Consider the following 23,719-nt stretch of genomic DNA (forward strand, 5'->3'; position numbering starts at 1 on the left):
TGGGGCCTTCTCATTAGAATCTCCTCAGACGTCTGTTGGTGTCTCTGCCTGGGGTTCTGTGATTAACTCTCTGCAGTAGCATTTGAACTCAATTTTTGAATTAGAGGCAAGATTTCCACTTGCTGACATCCATCGAGTCTACGGCTAAAAGTCTTTGCATGTTTCTGGACTTGGTAAAATACAGTACAACAAAACTCTGATAATCCAGTATCCAATGATTCAGAAATGCTAATGGTTCAGCATCTGGCTCTACAGGTAATACTTGCCGCATTCTCTTCCCACTCGTTGGGGCCCTGGTTCCTACACTCTCTTCCAAGTCAACAGCCCTGGTTCCTGCTTTCCCTTCCCATTCACTAGTGCCCTGATTCCCATGCTCCCTTTCCACTTACTGGAGGCCCCGTTCACACCCTCTCTTTCTATTCATCAGGACCCTGGTTCCCGTGTTCCCTTAGAACTCACCTGGTTACATATTATTTATTATAGTTTTGTGTGACATCTTAACAAGAAAGTCAATTTAAAGTGTTTGGAGTATTAACAAAAATGACATCCAATAGTCTGGAAATCTGCTGGTTCAGCATCACCAAGGTCCCAAGCGTGCCAGAATACTGGAGTTTTGTTATAAGTAGAGCATGTTGCAAATCAAATTTGGTATCACATTGATTATAACTCACATATCAATATTCCCTCTTGTTACAAATCAGTGACATCTCAATATGGGGACAAGATGTCATAATGGGAAACATTGGAAGTAAACAACAGATTACCTGAGATTCAGAAAAGACAGACAAAAGAAGCTAATTCTACTCACCTTTGGCTTTATTGTTTCCTCTCATTCCTCCTAGGTAATGTATCTCCCCTGTAAAAGTGATCTGAGCAGGGAATTAGCTTGTTATTAAGTGCTCTGAGTGATTCTCAGTCTAGACTTGAGTTTATACATTAATAAACTTTATTTGCAGCTCCCATGCTGGACCTTAAAGTTTAATAGTCAATGAAATAAAGGAAACAAAATCGCTAGCTAAATCCTACAGCTATAAAAGACATTAATCTTTATGTATGTGTGACCTTTCATGGAGCCTTTTCAGTTTTGGATAAATGTAATTGCACATATTGCAAAATGTTATGGCTTTCTCGGTTTATTCAAATAGCATCCTTTATTATAACATTTTAAATAAGAAATGTGATTGCAATGCAAGATGCAGAATTCAGAACAACCATCTGTTCTCAGTGTGGATTGAGGTATAGATTGTGGCCAATACAACCTTGTCAATTGAGAAGTGAGGTCAGTAGCTCAAGAGATGGTCCAAGCAACAGCCAAGTTCTACAGATGAGAAAGATCCCAGGTTGCAATCGTGCTGTGTTAGCCATTCTCAGTGATGCAAATATGGTGCTTTAATTGACTTTTGTTGTCTTTGACTGACTAGACTTTTAAGAAGAAGAAATTGGAGAAGCTCTTCCTAAACAGAGAATATTAGAACCAGAAATTCACATATTTTCTGATCAGTTAATTGAAGATCTTTTCTTTCAGCATCAGAAAGCCACAACTATATTTTAATAGCTGGAGCAACACACAAAGGAGCTGGAGGAACTCAACGGGTCAGGTAGCATCTATGGAGGGAAATGAACAGGCACCGTTTCGGATCGAGACCCTTCATCGGGACTGGAAAGAAAGAGGGGACATAACCAGTATAAAAAGGTAAAGGGAAGGGGTGGAGCGAGAGCTGGCAGGTGGGCGGGGGGGGGTGATAGGCAGATGAGGGAGGGAGGAGAGTGGGAATGATGTAAGAAGCTGGGTCGTGAGAGGTGGAACTAACAAAGGGCTGAGGAAGATGGAATCTGAAGGGACGGGGCTGTGGACCATGAAAGAAAAGGAAGGAGGTGGGGAGGGGAACCAGTGGGAGGAATGTGTGGGTGATGGGGGCCAGTGGGGAAGGGACGGAGGGGGTTTGTTACTGGAAGTTAGAGAAATCGATGTTCGTGCCGTCAGGTTGGAGCCTACCAATGCTGAATATCTGCATCTAGCCTCGACTCAGCAGTGGAGGAGGCTGTAGACAGACATGCTGTTGTGGGAATGGGAGGTGGAATTAAAATGGCTGGCTCATTTTTCCAACCAGCAAATAGATCACATTAGGTTAAGAAAATTTAATGGCTACACATCAACCATATAAGTGATTGGATGGATGAAAATGAAAAAGATAACTGCAGATGCTGGAAATTTGAAATAAAAATACAAAAAGCTGGAAACACTCAGCAGGGTAGCCAGCATCTGTGGAGACAGAAACGGAACGTAACCCTTTAGGTTGAAGATCTTTTTCAGAATTGGGAAAAAGAGAAGAGGAGTGTTCAAGTTGCAGAGAAAGTTGGGGAGAGACGCGTACGACAAAGGGAATATTTCTGAGAGGCCAGCGTTGTTATAACGATAAACTGTTGATGATTTAATCTGGGTTGATAGATTATTGAGGGAAGTTAGAAAACAAACAAAGGAACATGTAAAGGCTATGAAATGCAGGTCAGGACTGCAGGAAATACGTAGCAGTGTCAGTGGAGAGAGAAAAATATAGTTTATTTTAACCTTACAGTCAGCTCTGATACAAACAGTAAATGTAAGGACAGTAGAGAGAGGTTAATGTGTTAGTGAAGGCAGTCAGAGATAGAACGCAAACAAAGGAATGTAAAAGCAGAGTTGTAGCAAAGTGCAGAGAAGGTTAGGCTGTGCTAGTGAAGGGAGAAAAAGATATAAGATATTTATTTATTAGTCACATGTACATTGAAAGACACAGTGAAATGCATCTTTTTGCATTACTGAGAATGTGCTGGGGGTAGCCCGCAAGTGTCAACACTCTTCCAACGCCAACATAGCATGCCCACAGCTCCTAACCTGTACAGCTTTGGAATGTGGGAGGAAACCGGAGCACCCGGAGCAAACCGACGCAGGCACGGAGAGACAGCGGCGGGAATTGAACCCGGGTTGCTGGCGCTGTAATCTTGTTGATGCATGATTTACAGTAGAACTTGTCAGTTTTTGTAACTAATGGAGAAAACAAGTAACCTGAAGTTGTAGAATTTGATATTGAGTCTTGAAAATTGCAAGGCGCCCAGATGGAAGATGAATCGCTGTTGCTTAAGCTTATGTTGGGCCTTGTTATAACTATGCAGGAGGTACAAACAGATAGGTCAGACTGGGAGTGGGATGCAGTATTAAGATGACAAAGAACAGGAAGCTCAGGGTCACTCCTGGGGACTAAACACAGATGCTCCACTTTGGGTCAACCAGTCTGCATTTGGTTTCTCCAATGTAGAGACCACATCGTGAGTACCAAATGCAGTATTTTAGGGTGGAAGAAGTCAATTGTTGCTTAACCTGGAAGGACTGTTTAGGTCCCTGGATGTAGGAATAAGTGAGGTAAAAGACAGGTGTTGCTTTTCCTGCAGTTACATAGGAAAGTGCCGTGAGAATAGGAGTGGTTGGTGGAGACAGAAGAGTGGACCAGGGAGTCTTAAAGGGAATAGTCCCTTTGGAATGCTGAAAGGGGAAGGGAGGAAAGTTATGTCAAGTGCTGGAATCTTGCTGAAGGTGGTGGAAATTGCAAAGGATGATCCATTGAACGCAAAGACAAGTGGGATGGAAAGTGAGGACTATGGGAAATCTATTCTTGCTCTGTCTGGGAGGAGTGGGATTGAGAGCAAAGGTGCAATACATGAGGTGTGGTCAATGGCTCGGTCAACTAAGATGAAAGGGAAGCCACGGTCATTACCTCTGCCACTGAGATGTCTTCCTGTCTCAACCAGACTGAGTAGGATGTCACGTTTCCTTTCTTGGGATACATCAGTGGAGTAAATCGAGTAAATAGAGCAGCAATTGACATCTTCCACTCCAAAATACTGTATTTGGTACTCACAACAATTCTGTAGTTTCCTCATTACCAATAGTGGTCTTTTATTCCAGAGAATTTAATTATTTGAATTTAACATCTGGCATTGTGAGACTAAAATTCAGTTCTCCAGATTAATATTCTAGTGATATAACTATTATCCTGTGTACCCCAAAGATTGAAGGCCCCTTATGATTTCAATAACAAGATGGTAAAAGAAGTATAAAGATCTCCTTGCTGAGATCAGTGCAGTTGTACATGGGTTATTGTGTGGATCTGGAGCTGGAGATTACATCATAGGTAACATTGCAGACCCATTCTACAACTTCCACGTTCCTCGTGAGGAATGGTGAAGGGACCCATACATTGCATGTGAGGGTGGTGACAAAGATATATTTTGTGAGGTTTCTATGTCCTGACTGCTGCTCCCCCCAACTGACTGCCCTTAGATAGTTGCAAAATATATTTTGGCTTCTCCCAAAGGTCGGGCTGGTTTGTACCTGAAACACATGCAGATCGACCAGTCAAGTGGATGGGAGGTGGAAAGGAGTAATCGCAATGTCCAGGCTTGTGAAAGACAAATATCCTGCATTCTGTTTTCTTTTTATTACCTCAGTGTAATTGCGAATTGCATAACCTGTCTGGATGGCATTCAAATCAAAAGCTTTTCACTGTATCTCAGTGCATGTGACAATTATAATAAACCAGCACTTATTTCCTTCGTTGTTTATTTTGAACTGCCCTCAGAGTGCAGCCCAAAAATCCTATTTGTTTTTGCAAAGGCTTCATTATTACATTCATGTTTATTCAATGTTTTATTTGCTATGAGACCTGGATAAAGTGATGATAATCCATAAGTAGATCATCACTTTATCAATTCAATAAGAGTTGCTGAAGGGTTTTGATGTTTCACCACAAACATGAACTGTACATGTCATGCTGTCCTACTACCGTACATAACATTAATTAAAATACATAGGAAGCTAAACCTTTCTGATCATCTTCATACTCCTGGACAACTTGCAGAAACATCAGGAATCCAGTCCTGTTGTCAGAGAGGAAAGGGTTAGTGGTATATTCAAAATACATTGTGTGCCAAGAGCTGGCGACACAGCAAGAAATCTGACCTTTACTCTTCACATCTACTCAGGTGCATCTCAGCAGTGCGGGAACCCATGTTGTAGCAAGACAGTTTGCTGTTTACAGATATTTTGATCAAAAGGTCAGCAAGCAAATCCAAAAGGGCTGCCTTCTGTGCTTAATCTCCACTGGTAACAGATTCCTCCTGAAATATAGTCAGCCCAAGGAATAACATATCTGATATACTAATCAAAGAATAATGCCAGTGTCACTGTTTGATAATTCAACAGGTATCCTTTTATCTGGGAGAAGGAGAAATCCCTCGTTACTGCTCAGTTGATGAAAGACTTTAGATGTTCAGTCAGCATTCAGAATAGTCCTTCCTTCAATTGTCCAGAGAGCAAAAAGTTGCCACTTGTGTTTCAAATTGGAGCAGCTCTAATGTTATCAAGCTGCCATTTGTTTGTCTGTCCAGAAATACTATGGATTATCAAGAGAACAATCCTGAGTAAAATCCCACTTTATTTTCTTTTGCTCTCAACCAGAAGGTTGTCAACGGGCCTCCAGTGTTATTAGAAATACCTTGACGCTGAGGCTCAGTGGTTGCTCAAGGTAAGGTGACCACAAATTTTCTATCCTTTCTTTTCTGGGTTAATCTTGTTTGGCTATAACCCCCCACCCCCCACCTACAATTCATCATATAAGATCATAAGACCAGAACATGTAGGAGCAGGATTAGGCCATTTGGCCCATTGAGTCTGCTCCACCATTCAATCATGGATGATTTATTTTTTCAACCGCATTCTCTTGCCTTCTCCCTGTAACCCTTAACCCTTTTACCATTCAAGAACCTATCAAGCTCTGCTTTAAATACACCCAATGACTTGGCCTGCACAGTCCTCCTGGCAATGAATTCCACAGATTCACCACTCTCTAGCTGAAGAAGTTCCTCCTCATCTGTTTTAAAGGGATGTCCCTTTATTCTGAAGCTGTGCCCTCAGATCCTAGACTCTTCTACTAATGGAAACATCATCTCCACATCCACTCTATCCAGGCCTTTCAGTATTCAGTAGGTTTCAATGAGATCACCTCTCATCCTTCTGAACTCCATCGAGTTCAGGCCCAGAGCCATCAAACGCTCCTTAAGAAGCATATCTCATGAAGCAGAGGTAGACTGGATGACTCAGAAGATATAGAACAGAGCTTCAAGAATATGCATCATCTATTCTACACCGAGATCAGCTCATCCCAATTGATTTTTCACCCATTATCATTTGTGTGCTGTGTCTGTTACTGTAGTATATCTGAATGCATAAACATGTAAATTATTACGTGTGTAAAGATGTCATGATACATGATCAGCGTTATTCTGTAGTATGCATCCTTATTTTGAAGCATCCATTTCTTCTAAATATTTCTATATCTAACTTGGCTTATGGACCACTTTAAAATACACCATCATTGGCGATGAGAATAATGTCAACTACCATATAACCTAATGCAGAGAAGTAAAAGAGGAGGTTGGAAAATTTCTTGCAACATGTTCAGGGGTTTGGTTATTGACAGCATTTATCATCGCCATCCAAAGGGTTTGCAGCCCAGGAGGCTGAAATCGAGCGGGTGTTGAATATTTGCAAGGAACTGGTGAACCTGTGCAGATACTGGCAAGGCAAAACAAAAGAGAACGAAAGGGAAATGGTCCAGGAAAAGGCAATTGCCTTAAGGAAATGCGAGGCAGGCTGTGTTGGTCTACAACACAGAGGAAAATGCTGCATATAGTAAAGAAAACAGACAGAAGATTTGACTTCAGTGTCGCCTTGGAGGCAGAAAATGGAACAAAATGTTGGCTCAAGCAGAGACAGGCTGTGGGTGTACAATTGAGCCTGTGAGTCACTCACAGCCTAGATGGAAAGGATGGAAATCTTCTTTCTGTCTAACAATATTTTTGAGGTAGAAAACCACATTGACAACATGCAGGCACTGAATACTGCAGTGAGAGGGATAAAGAAGGACACTTTATTGAGATTGGCTCTGGAATGTATTGCATGCTTACCAGTTTGGTAGCTCCAGTGAAAGCCAAGGAAGTTCTTTATACAGAGGTATTTGAACCCATAGCAATTTTGAGAGACTGGAGAGGTATAAATGTGGCCCGTGCAATCAAGCATTAAGAGAATTACATTGCTGCATTGGAAAACCTATCAAGGCACTGCAACTTGGGGCAATTTTTAGACTGTGATCTGTGCGATAGATTCATGTGTGTGATCCTGTGAATAAAATGAGGTGGATTTCAATTCCCTCTCTGTCCTTTGGGGTTGTACTTTGACTTGAGGCCCTTTTATGTTGTATTAAATATTCAAAACTTCTCATTATATCTTGAAACATGGTAGCCCAGTGGCCACTAAATAATGGAAAGTAGCATGTTATTATGAAGGTTCATTAACTCATTGTGCTCCCTGGGGCATGGCAAAGATTGCAAGGAAACAATGCTCTTTCTTCAAAAGCTTTACAGATCTTTTAAAAAGAAACTGCAATACAGGGGTAGAAATAGTGAAATTGTTTTGGGAGGAAAGGAGGTGAGAAATGCTAGGGTAAGTTTGAGAAATTGTGCAGAGCAGATGGAAGAAGAAATACCTCAGCATTTAGCTTCAATGGAATTTCTTGGACATTTCTGTAAATACATCCATATAATTCTTACGTTTGGTGTCAGAAATGTGGTGGGAAAGAACATAGGTGAAAGTAAAAACAGAAGACATGGAAACATCCAGCAGGTCAGATAACCTTTTTCCACAGACACAGCCTGATCTCCAGTTTGCTTCCAACATTTTCTGTTTTTGTTTCAGATTTCCAGCCTCTGCAGTTTTTGTTTGATTTTCAAAGGTGCAAGCAGTCAGCGGTGAAGAAAAGCCTTTTGACGTTTTTTTTAATTCATGTCATGGAAGGCAGAAAAACAGGTCAAAATTAGAAATCTCTTCATCTTTTATTTAAATGGGCTTGTTCTCTTCCCTGTCCCTAAAAGACCAAAATGTATCACTTCAAAATCTTATGCAAAAATGACAGTCCTAAAATGTTGGCATTGGGACAGGCACCAAATTTGTATGTGTAAATAACCAAGGGTTGAGGCAGACAATGGCAAGCACAGACAAATGGACAGCAGGCCTACCCTACTGCACTTCATAGTGTCCACTGACTATCTGAAATGGGATTATACTGAACAATAACTTTAACCAGGAGTTGACCCATTTCAAATCTAGCTAAGGGCTGTATACATGGCAGGTATGGCAGTGCAACGGTTAGCATGATGCTAATACGGCACCAGCGACCGGGGTTCAATTCCAGCCACTTTCTGTAAGGAGTTCGTACGTTCTCCGTGTCTGCGTGGGTTTCCTCCGGGTGCTCCGGTTTCCTCCCACATTCCAAAGACGTACGGGTTAGGAAGTTGCGGGCATGCTATGTTGGTGCTGGAAGCGTGGTGACACTTGCGGGCTGCCCCCAGAACATGCTACGCAAAAGATGCATTTCAATGTGTGTTTCGGTGTACATGTGACTAATAAAGATATCTTAAAAGATTATGTCTGAAAAGCAGAAGGAACAAATTAACAAACAAACACTGGTAGTAGAGCTAGACCCACTGCAGCGTATGCCAGGGATTTGACCAGTGCCAATCCGATGGATGGCATGCTGCTGGAATTGTACACCTGAATTCACCTTGCACATTAAAATGGGCAACCTCCTCAAGGAACCGCAGATTCATCATTAACTGGTAAAAACCAAAGCCACACCAGTCTCTTCACCTTCTGCAGCGGGAGCTTCCACAGAGGATGCCCACGTATCTGTTATCCTGCCACAACACATAGCCTTGCAGTTCAAGGTATCATTCAGCAATTGTCATTGCTTGTGACACAGATGAATGGTATAAAGCAGTCTTCAGTCTCTGCACAGTTTGAGGCATTTTTCTCTTGCATTCATGTTTTATTTATATGCAGTACAATTTTGTCCTACATAATCTAACTTTGTTGGATAGATCGTACTATCTACATTGCCTCTGGTATTCATACACTTACAACAAATGGGAAATGTCAGAGCAAAATTTTTTTCCTGGTTGCTTTATGATTAAGCAGAAGTGCTTGCACTGATACAGCTACAAACACAATTGCTTCTGCTACTATTAACTTAACATATAGTAAATATCCATGATAATGAGGAAAGTGGCATTCAACAGAACATGGTAGAATTCTACAGGACATAGAATAATCCTAAATAATGATGAAATGGGGAGACAGATGCTGAACATAATTCCTTGTTGTTCACTACTTCACTGCCTTTGTTTTATATTCCACAAATATGCTATGACTTTCCCAATACTTGCAAAATCAGATCCTCAGCTGTGGTGTAGGTCTTTGGAAATGTCTAAACACCTTACGTTTGTGGTGTAGGTCTTTGGAAATGTCTAAACATTTTAAGTTTGGAGGGCTGTTTTCAAGTCAGAGCTGGTCTACAGGCTGTTTCCATCCCCTTCCCTCCAATGTGTGCAGTGAATTCTTCTTCTGACCACCTCCCAGTGATAACCCTTCACCATCACCAACCCATCACTATTCAGGGAGTTGAGAATGAAGATGAACACATATAAGGTTACTGAACAAATTAAGAATTCACATATTGCTTGGGTAATATATTAACATGGAAAGTCTAACCAACGGAAAATAGAGGGTTGGTTAATAGGTTATTTACAGGTTGGTAAGCTATAACTTGTAGGATGCTGGACCTTCGACTATTTACAAACTATCTTAGTAACTTGGTTGGAGGGATGAAAGATTTGTACCTAGGTTTGCTGACAATATAAAAGCAAGGTAGAAAAGGAAGAACAAAGGGTCTGCAAAGGAGTATGGATAAATTAAGGGATTGGCTAAAATCAGCAGATGATGTACAATGGAGGGAAATATATTATCCCCTTTTATAAAAAGAACGGAAAAGCAGAATATTATTTAAATGAAGTACAGAATACTGTGGTTCAAGGGGATCTGGGTGTACATATAAAATACAGAAAGTTATAGCAGATAATTAGGAAGGCAAATGAAATGTTCTTAGCTGCAAAGTGGAATTGCAATTTAAGAGGTCTTGTTACAACTGTGCAGGGCATTGGTGAGACTATACTTGTACTGCTTACTGTTTTCCCTTCCTTATTTAAAGAAGAATATATGTACTTGTCTTGGAGGAAGTGCAATAAAAATAGGTTCACTAGATTGATTCCCAGTATGAAACACTTTTCAAGAGGAGGGGGTTGTACCATCTCAGAGCTATGAATCTTTGGAATCTTCAACCCCAGAGAGCTGTGAAGGCTGCGCTATTGAATGAATTCAAGGGTGAGCCAGTCAGATTGTCGGTCTACAGAATAATCAAGGATTTGGCAGATTAGGCAAGACACTGGAACAGAGTCCAAGATCAGACCAGCTCTGATCCAACTGACTCTTGCTGCTGTTTCTTACGCTTTTGTTACCAGGCAGAGCTGCTGCACATCTAGGGATCTGTTGAGGAGAAGGTGGCCCTTAGGAAATTGCAATAGAAGGAGTTAGCCGCACAGCCCCTCAAGCAAGCTTAAGCATACAATGCAATCATGACTGTTGTAATTAGTGGCCTCAGTTCCAGGATTGAAAATTCCAAAGACTCACAACCTTTGAGAAAAGAAATTCCTCCTCACCTCTGTCTTGTGGATGATCCATTATTTTGAGACTATAGTCCTAGTTCTAGAGACCCTGAGTGGGGGGAGGGGGAGGGGGACATCTGCACAGAATCCACCTGATCAAGCTTGACTGCATAATCTAATAAGGAGGAATAAACTTTCACTGGAACTATGATAATTCCTTCTTCATTCCAGGTCAACATGAAAACCAATGTTGTGAGAAATAGGGTGGTTCTGATAAGAAAAGTAGCAGAAATTGTGAATACTTCCTGCTGGCAAGCTGGGTATTTTTAGCAGAATTTCTACGCAGAGTTGTTGTACCAACCCACGTGCGTGTTTTCTGGATCTACAAATGTAGGAAGGTGTGAATTTCACATGAGGTAGAAGAACTTGTACCTGCGTAGTAAAATCTACCTCCACAGTTCTTAAAGCAACATCATCTTGATGGATATTTGTTTAAAATCACACAATGTACCATAGGGAGTCCAAAGGTTTCCTCAACTTGTGTTTATGATGACAGTGGCATTTTAAATAAAACAGAACGACATGCCACTGGCAAGTTATTAATTCACCATTCTTAGCACCTTGTTACCTTGGCAACCTCAGTGATTTAAAGAAGCATTGAATTTCTGATGAGAGGAAGAAGAGACAGAAAGGAGAAGGTGAAATCACTAAAGGGTGAACAATGTAGGGGAGGGATTGAGTGGAGTTGGTTGCTTGTGTTGTATTTTTGTGCCACAGTACTTAACTTCCTCAGAGAGCTGGACTTTTTCTTAATACGTAAATTTCACAAATTCAATAAAAATAAGTTCTGCCTTTTGTACATCTGGGTCTAACAATGCATCAACTTCAATGAAATTGAACAATAATTACATAAGTAGAGAACCCTTGGAATTAATAATCACACCCCTCAGCTTTAAAGGCTTTGACAATCTAATAACTTTATCCAATCTTAGCTAATCACAACACATTTTGGAAAACAAAAGTCCAAGCATCTTCAATATAATAACAGCAAATCCCCAAAGAGCAAGCAGATCCTATAATTTCTCTGAAAGATTATGATGAATGATTATGTAAATTGGGTATGCAAATTAGGGAAAGATAAAATACATTTGGTGCTGTTTGAATTTAAAGATAAGACATCTCATGTTGTCCAGAATAGAAGAATCAGAAGGCAGACTCTGCATTTGAAAAGGACTGAATTCAAAATTTAAATCTGTGTAAACATTACTTCAGTGTTGCATCTTTGGGATGACACTCCAGGGAGATGCTGGAAGCAGTTAGCATTGATTCACTCAAAATATAAGTTAGATAGATTTATTTCAGAAAATAGCATTGTGATAGAGAATCTGAGTAATTTGAGACACAACATATGGTAAGTGTAATGTCCTTGAGAAAAAAGATGACTAAACTACGGTTCCCCAAACTCTCCATCATGTGTAACATTCCTTATACCATGCCAGTGTCTGTTGAAGACTAACTGATGGTTATGATTAGCAAACATGTCCATTACGAGGATAGCAGAAGGTGAGCTCGGTTGACTTCAAGTTCTCTTCATCCACTTTCCTTAGATCGCACTGTAAAGGACATTAGTTTTGCTCCCAGAGGATTAAAGGCATGTAGATAGATATATGTTCACGGTATTCTGAACAAAACACTGCAGATGCTGGAAATATGAAACAAAAACAGAAAATGCTGGAAACGTTCAGCAGGTCAAGCAACATCCATGGAGAGAGAAATAGAGCAACATCTTCAATACAACCTCTGCTATGGATAGAGAATATAGGATGGGTTGACATGGGTTCACTATCCATGGTCCAAGGTCAATTTAATACGTTGTTTCCACTCTGTTCCTTTGCTTCTTTTCCATTCTGTCCTCAGTTGCTGGTATTTAAAATAATGATGATCTTTACAACTTTGGTCCACATCTATCACATATTCTCTCCGTTCTCTCCACCTTTCCCCTTCTCTTCAATTAGGACATACTTGTTTTCTCACATTCCCAGAGTCACTGACTTAAACACTGACCCTGCTTCTCTCTCTACAGATGCTGCCTCACTTGTTGAGTTCTTCCAATACTTTGTTTTTGTTTCACTCTATTCTGTTAATATGACAACAGGAGACCTAAAAAAATACTTAGAACAGATCTGAAACTTGTAACAATGGATACCATTGATACCCTAAGTTTTTATTCTGCTGAACTCCATCAGAAATCAAATTAATTAATATTAGAAGGAAATGGAGCATGAAACTTGCACGATATTATGAATGTTCCTAAAGGAATGCCATTTCTTGACACCCAAGTGTAATAAGCCTTGTTTTCACTGCTTGACTGCTGGAAACAAGATGATGGAAGGGGTGAAGTCCTCAAAATCACCCCTTCAAGAAACATCCAAACTTGAGGTGACTTAATTAAGATAATGCCACTCATGTCACTTCTGTTCTGTGTATTCCAACACATTAAACTTTTATGAATATATTATTTGTTTTAAAAATACATTTCCTGTTAATTCTTCTAAACTTTAGAGGGGTTCCAGCAAAGGCAAATACTGTGAAAGACTCTTTCAACCAATTTCTTTTAAGGCCCCCAATGTAAAGTTCAAATTGCATTGCCTTGAGCAACTTTGATAGTGATGGAACTTGATATGTTAAAATAATTAATTATATCTAGCAATACCATCAGCTATATATTGTTAAGTGTAAATATATGTCATTTTGAAAAACCAGTGACTGTTTAAAGGAAGATTGCCCCATCAGTTCAGTTTGAACATTGCATTGAAATGACTTGTGAATTTCAGCTATGGCTGAAGTCATTGTTTGTTATGACAACAGTGAGCAGTCTCCGTCAGTTATAATTCTCTATCATTTTGCAAGATCAACATGAATGAGAGACTTGGCTGTATTATTAATGGATAAAAGCAGCACAGATTATCTCAAGAGCTTCTTGCACTGCAATCTCTAGGGAATGTGAGGAGTTGATGTTACTTGTCAAGAATTTGAGGGCCTTCCCTGGAGTTTGAGCTGCCAAGTGTAATGAAGTTTTGAAGTGATCCACACATTGAACATTCCGTCCAGCATCACGGTGATGAACACAACTCGTCAAACAAGGTCTAATCCAGTCACAGGATAAATTGTTATGAAGGAATCATTCGGCAGTATTGAGATGGTAATGGATTTCTCTTTATCATCTGACCCCAACTTTTATGTTTATCTGTTTTATACTTTTTTTATACTTTTTAAATACTTTTTATGCTTTTCTGTTCAGCCTTTATTTACCCCAACTTTAATCCTCTGACTCCAACTTTTCTGTTTATCTTCTGACCCCAACTTTCCCTTGAGTTTCATCTCTTGCTTCACAGTTCCTGCCACCCAGGTTCAATTCTGGGTGGAGTTTGTGTGTTCTGTGTGGAGTTCTGTGTGGAGTTTGGATGTTCTCTCTCTGACCATGTGGGTTTCCTCCAGCCACTGTAAGTTGCTGCTAGTGTGTAGGTGAATAATAGGGGGAGTGAAATTGCAAAGGAATTCCACCAGCTCCGACAAGATTCCACCACCAAGCACAAATTCCCCTCTCCTTTCAGCATTTCAAAGGAATCACCCCCTTCGTGACTCCTTTGTCTGTCCTTCCATCACCATCTACCACTTTGCGTGGTACCTTCCCATGGAACCACAGGAGGTCCAACATCCGTCCTTTCACCACTTCCCTTCCCACCTTCCAGGGACCCAACCATTCTTTTCAGCTGAAGCGGCGATTCACATGCACTTCTTCCAATCTGGTGCACTGCATTTGGTGTTCACAGTGTGGCCTTCTCTACAAAGGAGGAATCAAATGCGGATTGGGTGATCGCTGTTCAGAACACCTGTGCCCAGTCTGCAGGAGTGACCCTGAGCTTCACTTGCCTGCCTTTTTAATTCACTATCCCATTCCCAATCTGTCCTTCCGGTTTGTGGCCTCCTGCACCAGAACAACAAGGCCCGATGAAAGCTTGAGGAAGAAGACATCATCGGGACAGGACAAGGAATGCGGAGGAATCCATCTCCTAGAAGGTTATGTGGAATCAGAGTCTCTAGAGGCCAGGGGAACGTTCTTACTTGATGCCAATGCCCTGACACTGCGCCTGTTGGTTCAGTTGTCAGCTACTACCGAGGCACAGACAGAGGCCATGCAAAGCCTTTCTGCCTCTATGCAGTCACATGCTGATCCACCTGGGAGCAGTTTCATGCACTAAGAAAACAGCAATATGCCACCAGGGAGCAGCTTACTGTACTCATTGAACAGAAGGATGCCACATGTGAGCAGATAGATACGAGGAATCTATCAATCAGCAGCCTCTGTTTTGCAAGAGCAATGGGGACTACAAATCAACATCTTGCTCTTTTTCAGGGCCAGAGAAATGCTGCAGAGCAGTGGAATGTTCTTCTACATGAGCAGAAAGAGGCGTTCACTCCCCAGAGGGTACAGAAGTGACACGCAGAAACCATATCTGTCCTATAGGACCAGGGGCACTCCTCTTTCCCCAGAGCTCATACATCTCTTCATTATAAGCAGAGTCCTGTCAGACTGTGCAGAGAGCTGTCTCTGAGCAGACAAGTAAAGACAGCAAGGACCAGAAATCTGTGATCTGGTGTTTCTCGGCTCACTGGGCTCTAGGTACAGAGTTCGAAATGAAGGCAATGCGGTCTGAGAGCCAGCACTTTATTCTGCTATTGTCTACCCAGTCCCCTGAGAGGTTTCTTGCTCTGCAGGTTCAGAACTTTGATGACGTCCTTTGAAAAGGACTGAAGTCACCTCCACTACAGCTTCTCACTCAGCACACACACACCTAGGCACATCGCCAGCTCCTTCAGTTAGCCCTGGGCGGCAGTCTGAATCCAGCCCAACCAGAGCAAGAGATTCACCTGGGTCATTGTGGACATCTCAAAGTAAATGGAAGTAGCCTTCCAGTAGCCAGAATGTATCCTCACAGGGGACACTATAATCTAGCACTGGGAGCTCAAATAAGGGAGCAAAGCACAAGGGGCATGAGCTTGTTTGATTTTCAAAGATGTTACTTTTCATTCATGATCAAAGTGGCTGTGTAATGTAATTAGGCTGAATTACTACACCAGCACTGTTGAAAGGTATCCTCATTTAGTCCCAGATACATGGTATGTGGCAGCAGATGCTAGCCACAAGAGTGCTGCCACGCTCCATGAGTTAGGTTGCTAACATAATGCATCTTATCTGGACATGCTGGAGCTTAACCTTCATTTGACTGATGCTTTTGCTCTAAGGATGAGAGGCTCATTTCTCTGGAAATTATGATTGTCAAATGCTTAGCTTCAAGCAATTGCTTCCATATTGTTGGAGACACGACCGTTTCTGACCTCTCCTCCCATCCAAGCAGAGTGGATTCCTACCTTGTGACTTCTTCCCCAACCCGTCTCTTCACTTGTATTGCTCTTCCAATAATCATTGTGGTCACCCCTGAGGCGGAGACTCTGAAGAGACACAAAGATCAATGAAGGTGGCATTCTGAGACAGAAAATCACCTCCTCGGTGCTCTCTGTTGTGCAGGGGCTTGAAAAGGGATGGGGTTAAGAGAGAGAGTGTGTGTGTAAAGCATTGCATTTTGCCAAGAAGCGTTGCACTACACGGATCAGATCTCATTGTTGAAAGCAAGAATTAAACCTGGAACCTCTCTGGGAGATACAGAACATTTGTAGCTCATTGTGCCATTTGAAATTGTCATTTGTTACAGTGTCTTAAAAGGAACCTTGATTGTGGTCTCCTGAGGGAATTCTCATTGTTGCTTGATTGTGCAAATAATTGGTTTGAAATGTAATCTGCTTGATGCCTCTCGCTACCCATTGAATGTGAATCTGATCATTATGTTGTCATGTGCATTTCTTTCAGCTGCTGTGGCTAAGGTGAAGTCGAAGCAGCATTGATATCTTGCAGCACTGGAAAGGGATGAGGGTTTGCGACACAGCCGAGACCTTCAGAGCAAAGCTGATCAGAGGAAAATATACTGTGTGCAAAGGTCAGTGTTCTTTTGGTTAGGTGACAATGTTCTTTTAACTTGGTGACACCCATCAGGCAACACAGATTCTGTTGCAAGTCATTTCGGAATTTGAATTAGGGATTAGTTTATTGATGCTAAGTGATCAGTTGAGGTGGGGCTGCAAAGGATAATATATGTGTTTATCGTGTCATGTGGGCTTCTCAGTAGCTTTGGGGTCAACTGTGTTAGTGCTCGTGGTTGTGTTGTGTATGAGGGCAGAGATTACTTGCCAGGTCTGAGCTTCAAATGTTTTCTCAGTTGACCAAAGTCTGTGATTGTGCATTGAAGGCAGTGACGAATTTCATCATCAAAGTTTGCCTTTGATGGGCGTGAGTCCCGAGATGTGAGGAGGTTCAGTTTTCCAGAGTCTCACCATAAGACTTTATTGTCAGAGAGCAGTATACTGTAGTGGGGGCCGGTGGGCAGAGCACCTTGGTCTTGTGGATGTTGAGTGACCCGATGGGCTGAATGGCCTACCTCTGCTCCCTTGTCTTGTGATCTTGTGATCCTATGCTTTGTTGAGTGAGCTGACAATGTCTTGGAGCTCAGCTTCAAACTTAGGTGACCTTGGTTCTGGAGTGTAGTTGCTCTAGATTGAGGAGTTGCTCATTAGTTCTGAAGATTGGAGGTGAGGTGCAAGTATTGGGTTTACGATGCAGTCTTATTTGACACTGGTCTTCACTGAGATTGGTTCTGTTCTAGAGCAAACACAAGATAGAGATGAATTTCTGTAAGCAGCCTAATTTGAGTAGGGTGTTCCATAAGTGGAACGAATGACTTTAGTTAGGTGGAACAAGGCTATGCACAGTGACTGATGCAGTTCCTGCTTTTTCCTAGTTGTTGATGGGCAGTGAAGGTCGTGTCCACTGTACCTCTAGATGGATGGAATCCACACTGTGATTCAGGGAGCGGCTCTTTGGCCACACTGGAAGAAGGTGGTTCACTATTAACAGCGCCACTTCATCTTCAGGAGTTGGGCAAGGCAGCCTTCCTGCTAATTGTAAAGCTGAGGTCTTTTTATAGATTTGGATTGTGACATTGCCATTGGTGTGTACAAAGAATAACTTACTGTCAATTACATGGACACGTTCTTCTCCAAGCACATTACAATTGATTTATTAACTTTAACTGTGCCAGCTGAACCCACTGCACCTTTCCTGTGATAAGTTAAACATGACCCTTTTACAAACTCTCCATCTCAATTTTCTCTCTTCCCTGAAGTTTATCTGACAAGGTAATTCATACTCACACTTTTCTGTAATACAATATTGCAGTCTGTCTTGTGTGAGCTCTGTCCTGGTAAAGTCTAGAATTAAGCTTGAAGCAATTTGCTTTCCAGCCCTCCTGAGTTTACCCAGCCAGGTCCCCCTGTCATATCCTGTGAAAGGATATTGATAACTTGAGTGGCTAAAATATCTATAATTCTCTCCCAGCAACCACAAATACACTTGAATGTATCTCGCAAGATTTATCACAATCTTTTTTTCCAATTTTTCCCATCTGTGATATGAACTCCTCTCCCACTTGATTCCTTAGTTAGTCCAGTAAACCCTCCTCCCACTCCTCCCCCAACCCACAATAGGCAGGAATCCAAAGCACGATGAAAAATGGCACAGGAGGTGTAATAACGTATAATAAACCTTGAAATACTCCAGCCATTTTCTGTAAGCTTCTGGAGGTTAGACATTGAACATTAGAGATGAGAAATGAACATTCAGATGAGCATTTAGATCTGGCCTGGTCAGTTTCTTAAACTTGAAAGACATACGAGGAATTTCTCCCATTCATCCATTGTGGAAAGACCACAGAAATCCCAGCACAATAATCACGTGCATTATCCACGTGGTTCTTGCAGAGTCTCCGAAATATTTCTGGTGAAATTTGTAGTGAATTGGGAGGCAGAACCAGCATCTCCCATTACACAACTTATTTTCCCCATCTTCATTACATCCTGGAACTCTATAATGTTATTGTTTGAAGGAATGTCTAACAGGCTGTGTAGCACTTCCCAGCCACTGGGACCAAGCAATAACTGCCAATCTCAACAAAAATTTAAAAATTGTCAAAGAAAGCAACAGTATTCAATAATGTTCATGCACAACCATAAGTCCCAATAGGACCCTGTCCCATTTACCACTCTGCCGTTTGTGGGGTAAACTTAAACACAAAATTGCTATTGCATTTGCCTGCAAAATAATCCAATGCGGACAAAGCCCTTTGCAACCTTTCTGAAATAAGTCCTGGTACCAACAGAATCATTTTGTTCCTGTTGTGATGCTCTTACTTTGCATAGCTGTGATTCATAATGCTGGGAACTATTTCCTACATCTTTTGCAAAAAGGGATACATATATTCACGTATAGAATGAAGTAGTAACTTCTCATGTCATCAGTTTTTTTGCAATGTTCCACATGTAACAGAATCAGTGCCTCCTGAATCAATACAATGCATATTATTGGCAGCAAAGGTCTTGAGACACATATTTAGACTTTGAGGGAATGACACATTGGCATAAGACAAAAGAACTATTTGTAATATAAATGACAGCTGCAAGCTATGTCTTTCCTCTGTTGGATATATGAACAAGTTCAATTTTTTTTTTCAAAACGCAAAAACTTGCTCAAAGCTTCACAACGGACAAGTTTCTTTAAAATATTCACAAGGTGCAGCGCAAGGGCAGGGAGGCTGGTGAGTTTTTATAAATGTACGTGTACTTTAGGCTGAAATAGGTTGGGAAGTGTCGATGTACATTGTACACAAGTGGAACACAAGCTATACAATCAACAACATGTGTTTACAGTATATAGCACCTTTAACATAGTAAAACACCCAAATGTACTCATACATAGCTTGGCATTGAGCAATGCCAGTTGACATTAGAATGGATTGATGAGACAAGGATTGGGGTGGCTGAGGGTATAGAGATAGAATTCAATAAGTGACAAAAAGATCTATAATGAGCCTTGGGTCTAGATCTGCGAGATGCTGTCGAGCTCTTCAAATCAGAGGAACCTCAGGTTTAAAGCTTGGCCTACAGTGAGTTTATTGATCTTGGAAGAAGTGAAGGTATTGGTATTGGTTTATTATTGTCACCTGTACCGAGGTACACTGAAAAACTTGTCTTGCGTACCGATCGTACGGGTCAATTCATTACACAGTGTTGTTACATTGAGTTAGTACAGAGTGCATTGAGGTAGTGCAGGTAAAAACAATAGTACAGTGTAAAGTGTCACAGCTACAGAGGAAGTGCATTGCAGGTAGACAGTAAGGTGCAAGGTCACAACAAGGTAGATTGTGAGGCCAAGAGTCCATCTCATCGTGTAAGGGAACCGTTCAATAGTCTTATCACAGTGGGATAGAAGCTGTCCTTGAGCCTGGTGGTATGTGCCCTCAGGCTCCTGTATCTTCTGTCAGATGGGAGAGGAGAGAAGAGAGAATGACCTGGCTTGTGGGGTCTTTGATTATGCTGGCTGCTTCACCAAGGCAGCGAGAGGTAAAGACAGAGTCCATGGAGGGGAGGCTGGTTTGCGTGACGCGCTAGGCTGTGTCCATATCTCTCTGGAGTTTCTTGCGGTCCATATCAAGCTGTGATACATCCAGATAGGATGCTTTCTATGGTGCATCGATAAAAGTTGGTGAGTGTCAAAGGGGACATACCAAATTTCTTTAGCCTCCTGAGGAAGCAGAGGCGCTGGTGAGCTTTCTTGGTCATGGCGTCTACATGATTGGACCAGGACAGGATGATGTTCACTCCTAGGAACTTGAAGCTCTCAACCCTCTTGACCTCAGCACCGTGCACTGATATATATGGCTTTAATATTCTCCAACAACAAGATAATCAACCTTGTGTTAGGTTTACTGCTAAAAGATAATCATATTTAAAGATGACCAGATGAGAATCATAGATTCATAAATTTACAGTTTAGAAAAGGACAATTTGCCCAAATTCTAAAAAAAACTATTTAGACATCCATTACATGTCCACATCCCTAACACATCAACTGCTCATTCCAATATGTTTTAAAACATGATGAGTGTTTCTGCCTCCATCACATTTTCAGGTAGGTGAGCTTCGGACCCCCACCACTTTGGGTCAAAGCACTTTCCTCACCTCCCCATTAATCCTACTTCAGGTTGATATGGCCTAGTTAGCTCTCTGCTAAAGAAATGGGTCTTTCCTGTTCACCCTGTTGAGCCCTCCATACAGTACAATTAAATCTTCCCTCAGCTGCTTCTGTTCCAGAAAACTCCAACTTAGCCAATCTTTCTCCTTAACTATAATTTTCCACATCTTGCAATATCCCCAGAAACCTTCTTTGACCTCTCTCTAATGCTGTCACCTGAGCTACCTGTCCTGCTACTTTCCAGAATCTGTGGACATGCATTCCAGGGACAGTCAGACCACAGGTGTTGAGCAACATTATGACCACTTTGACCGCTTTGCACTACAATGGAATTTGTGTTTTTTTTTGTTCTGTGTTCTTTCTTGTATAATTTTATACAATTTATGTTAATTTTTCTTGTGAATGTTGTATATCCGATGCTATGTGTCTATGATGCTGCTGTAAGTAAGTTTTTCATTGCACCTGTGCACACATGTACTTGTGCATATGACAATAAACTTGACTTTGACTTTGATTGCTTTCCACCTGTGTATATGTTGCCTCCAGCATCTCCCTCAACACAGAGCCTGGTTTAAAAACTCATTAAAAAGTCTCCTGGTTCCTCACAGCATGCTGGAACCTGAAGCTTGGTCACTTTTTGTATGTTAAGCCCACAAAACTGCCTTCACACTACAGCAGCATGACCCCTTTAATGTTGATTTATTTTTGAGTTAATTGCATTCCTGCTCTAGGTTTAACTATTGAACTCATCCTTCCCCATAAGTGTCTGATTTTCACACTCCTCAGTTAATCAGTCACTTTTAAACCAATTTCACCTGTTCTTGCTGAACCAAGACTCCACATTATAACTTTCACCCTTTCCTCTTCAATCATCATTCTCTGGCACTGCCAAATTTAGCAAATCGATCACAGTGATCATTTGTGTCACAAGCAATACCTGAGACACCATTCCTAGGGAATGATTTAATTCAGCTAAAGTCCCCTAGTTCCATATTTCTTGCCACAGTAGAATAACATTGCCGTTTTGTACGGCTTTCTCATTTCACTTTAGTTCCCATAATATACGCTGGGTTACATCAAAATTATTCAATAGTTTAATTAGTTTAGCCTGAACATCAGGTGAAGCTAATCATTATTATAAAGATCAATAACACATGAGTAGGCTCTTTGCAAAGGTTTGGTTCTAAAGCTGGCCATGTCAAATTATTTCTAGTATTAAAAGGTTTTAACAGTTGTGGTTACATGATAGCTGCCATTCCCCATTTGGGAAGAGTTAATGATTCCATCTCTCCCTGAGGTAGATGACAGAGCACATTCTCTCATTCCAGAGAATTCACAGGTTAATCCTCCATGGTTATGTAGAAACCACTTCCTGTTTCCTCTCAGTGCACCTGACTACCTACAGAGCTGACTAACGAAGGGTTCCTACTGATGTAAGTCACCGGAAACCCTGTCAGTGAATTACAAGCAGGCAGTGTGTGGTGTTGGGAACACAGTGGGTGGGTTACTACATATGCAGCTCTGTTTGCTGCGCACTCAGATGATTCAGTATTTAGGCGATATGGCTCTGTCATTCCTTTTTTCCCAGACTTGATATCCCATCAGCCTTTCTCCCTTTTTCATAAAGATGTCCTTTGCCTGTGGGCGAAAGTCTTTTCTAAATCCTCCTCCAACATCTCACGATTCTTCTACCCGACATGGAGGTGGTTTTCCACCTGTCCCACGTTTGTTGGTCAGGTGGTTCAACAATTCCATCTTTAGATCACGTGACCCTAATAGCAGGGTTGGACACCATCCTTTCTATAATTCTCTCATCTGGCATTAACATCTCTTTCAGATTTGGAATATAAGGAACTTTCCTCGATCTTGCTTGCCTACAAGATATGGCATTAGCTTCTGCATGACATATAAGCATATTCTCCTCCTAGACCTGATCTCAAAAGTCTTAACCATTGTCCTGTTAAACATTGGTTGTAGACTGTTAGCACTTAACCTACCAGTTGTAAAAGGTATTTGTTTTATCCACCATAAAATACTTCTTAAATACAGAATTTTTTTATTTCACAGTATTCCATGGTTGCTATTTCAGCAACACAGGCTAACCAAACAGTAAAAAATCCCCCATGGTTACATAAGCTTGCTTTATCTACAAAAATACAAGTGCAAATATGGCTCTGTCATCATTACTTCTTTTTCTTTTTGGTGATGTGAGCCTTGCGGTGATACAACATACAGTATTCCTTTTTCAGATGCCTATGTCCTTCTGACCACCAATTATACATTTGACCCTTTTGGATGAGGCTCAAGCCTTGTACTCAGGCAGGACTGGAGCAGGCAACTTTAACAATTCCCTCACATCTCCCCCACTCAACCTCATTTTATTCCATCACCATCTAACCTTAATACTAACCTTAAACTAACCTTATACTAAGCTAACTGCAATGCTGGTTTCTCATACTTGACAAAAATTCAGTAACCAGATTAAGCTGTATTTTGGTAATTGTTTCTCATAATCATAGTGTGGAAACAGGCCATTCAACCCACTACGTCCACACCTATCAATGGGCACCCATCTTCCAGCACTTGGCTCATTGCCTTCAACAACTAGACACCTCACAAGTGCTGTCTGCCTCCACCACTCTCTCCAGCAGTGCATTACCACTCTCAGGGTGAAAGAGCCACCCCCCCCCCCCACCCCACCCCCAGATTCCCTCTGAATCCCTTACCCCTTACTGAGTTCCTACTGGTACTCAGTGAACTATTCATCTTAATTTGCATTCTGTGAACCTAAAGCAGTTTGCAACTGTAACTGAATCAAAACAAGGTATTTTTTAAACTCAGTTATTGGTAGACTTATCACTAGTCCACTTTGACTCTCTCTGTTTGACACTGATGTTGAGAATGCAAACCCTTAATTCTTTACACAGT

The sequence above is a fragment of the Pristis pectinata genome, chromosome 21, assembly GCF_009764475.1.
Source record: "Pristis pectinata isolate sPriPec2 chromosome 21, sPriPec2.1.pri, whole genome shotgun sequence".
In the NCBI taxonomy this organism is placed as follows: domain Eukaryota; kingdom Metazoa; phylum Chordata; class Chondrichthyes; order Rhinopristiformes; family Pristidae; genus Pristis; species Pristis pectinata.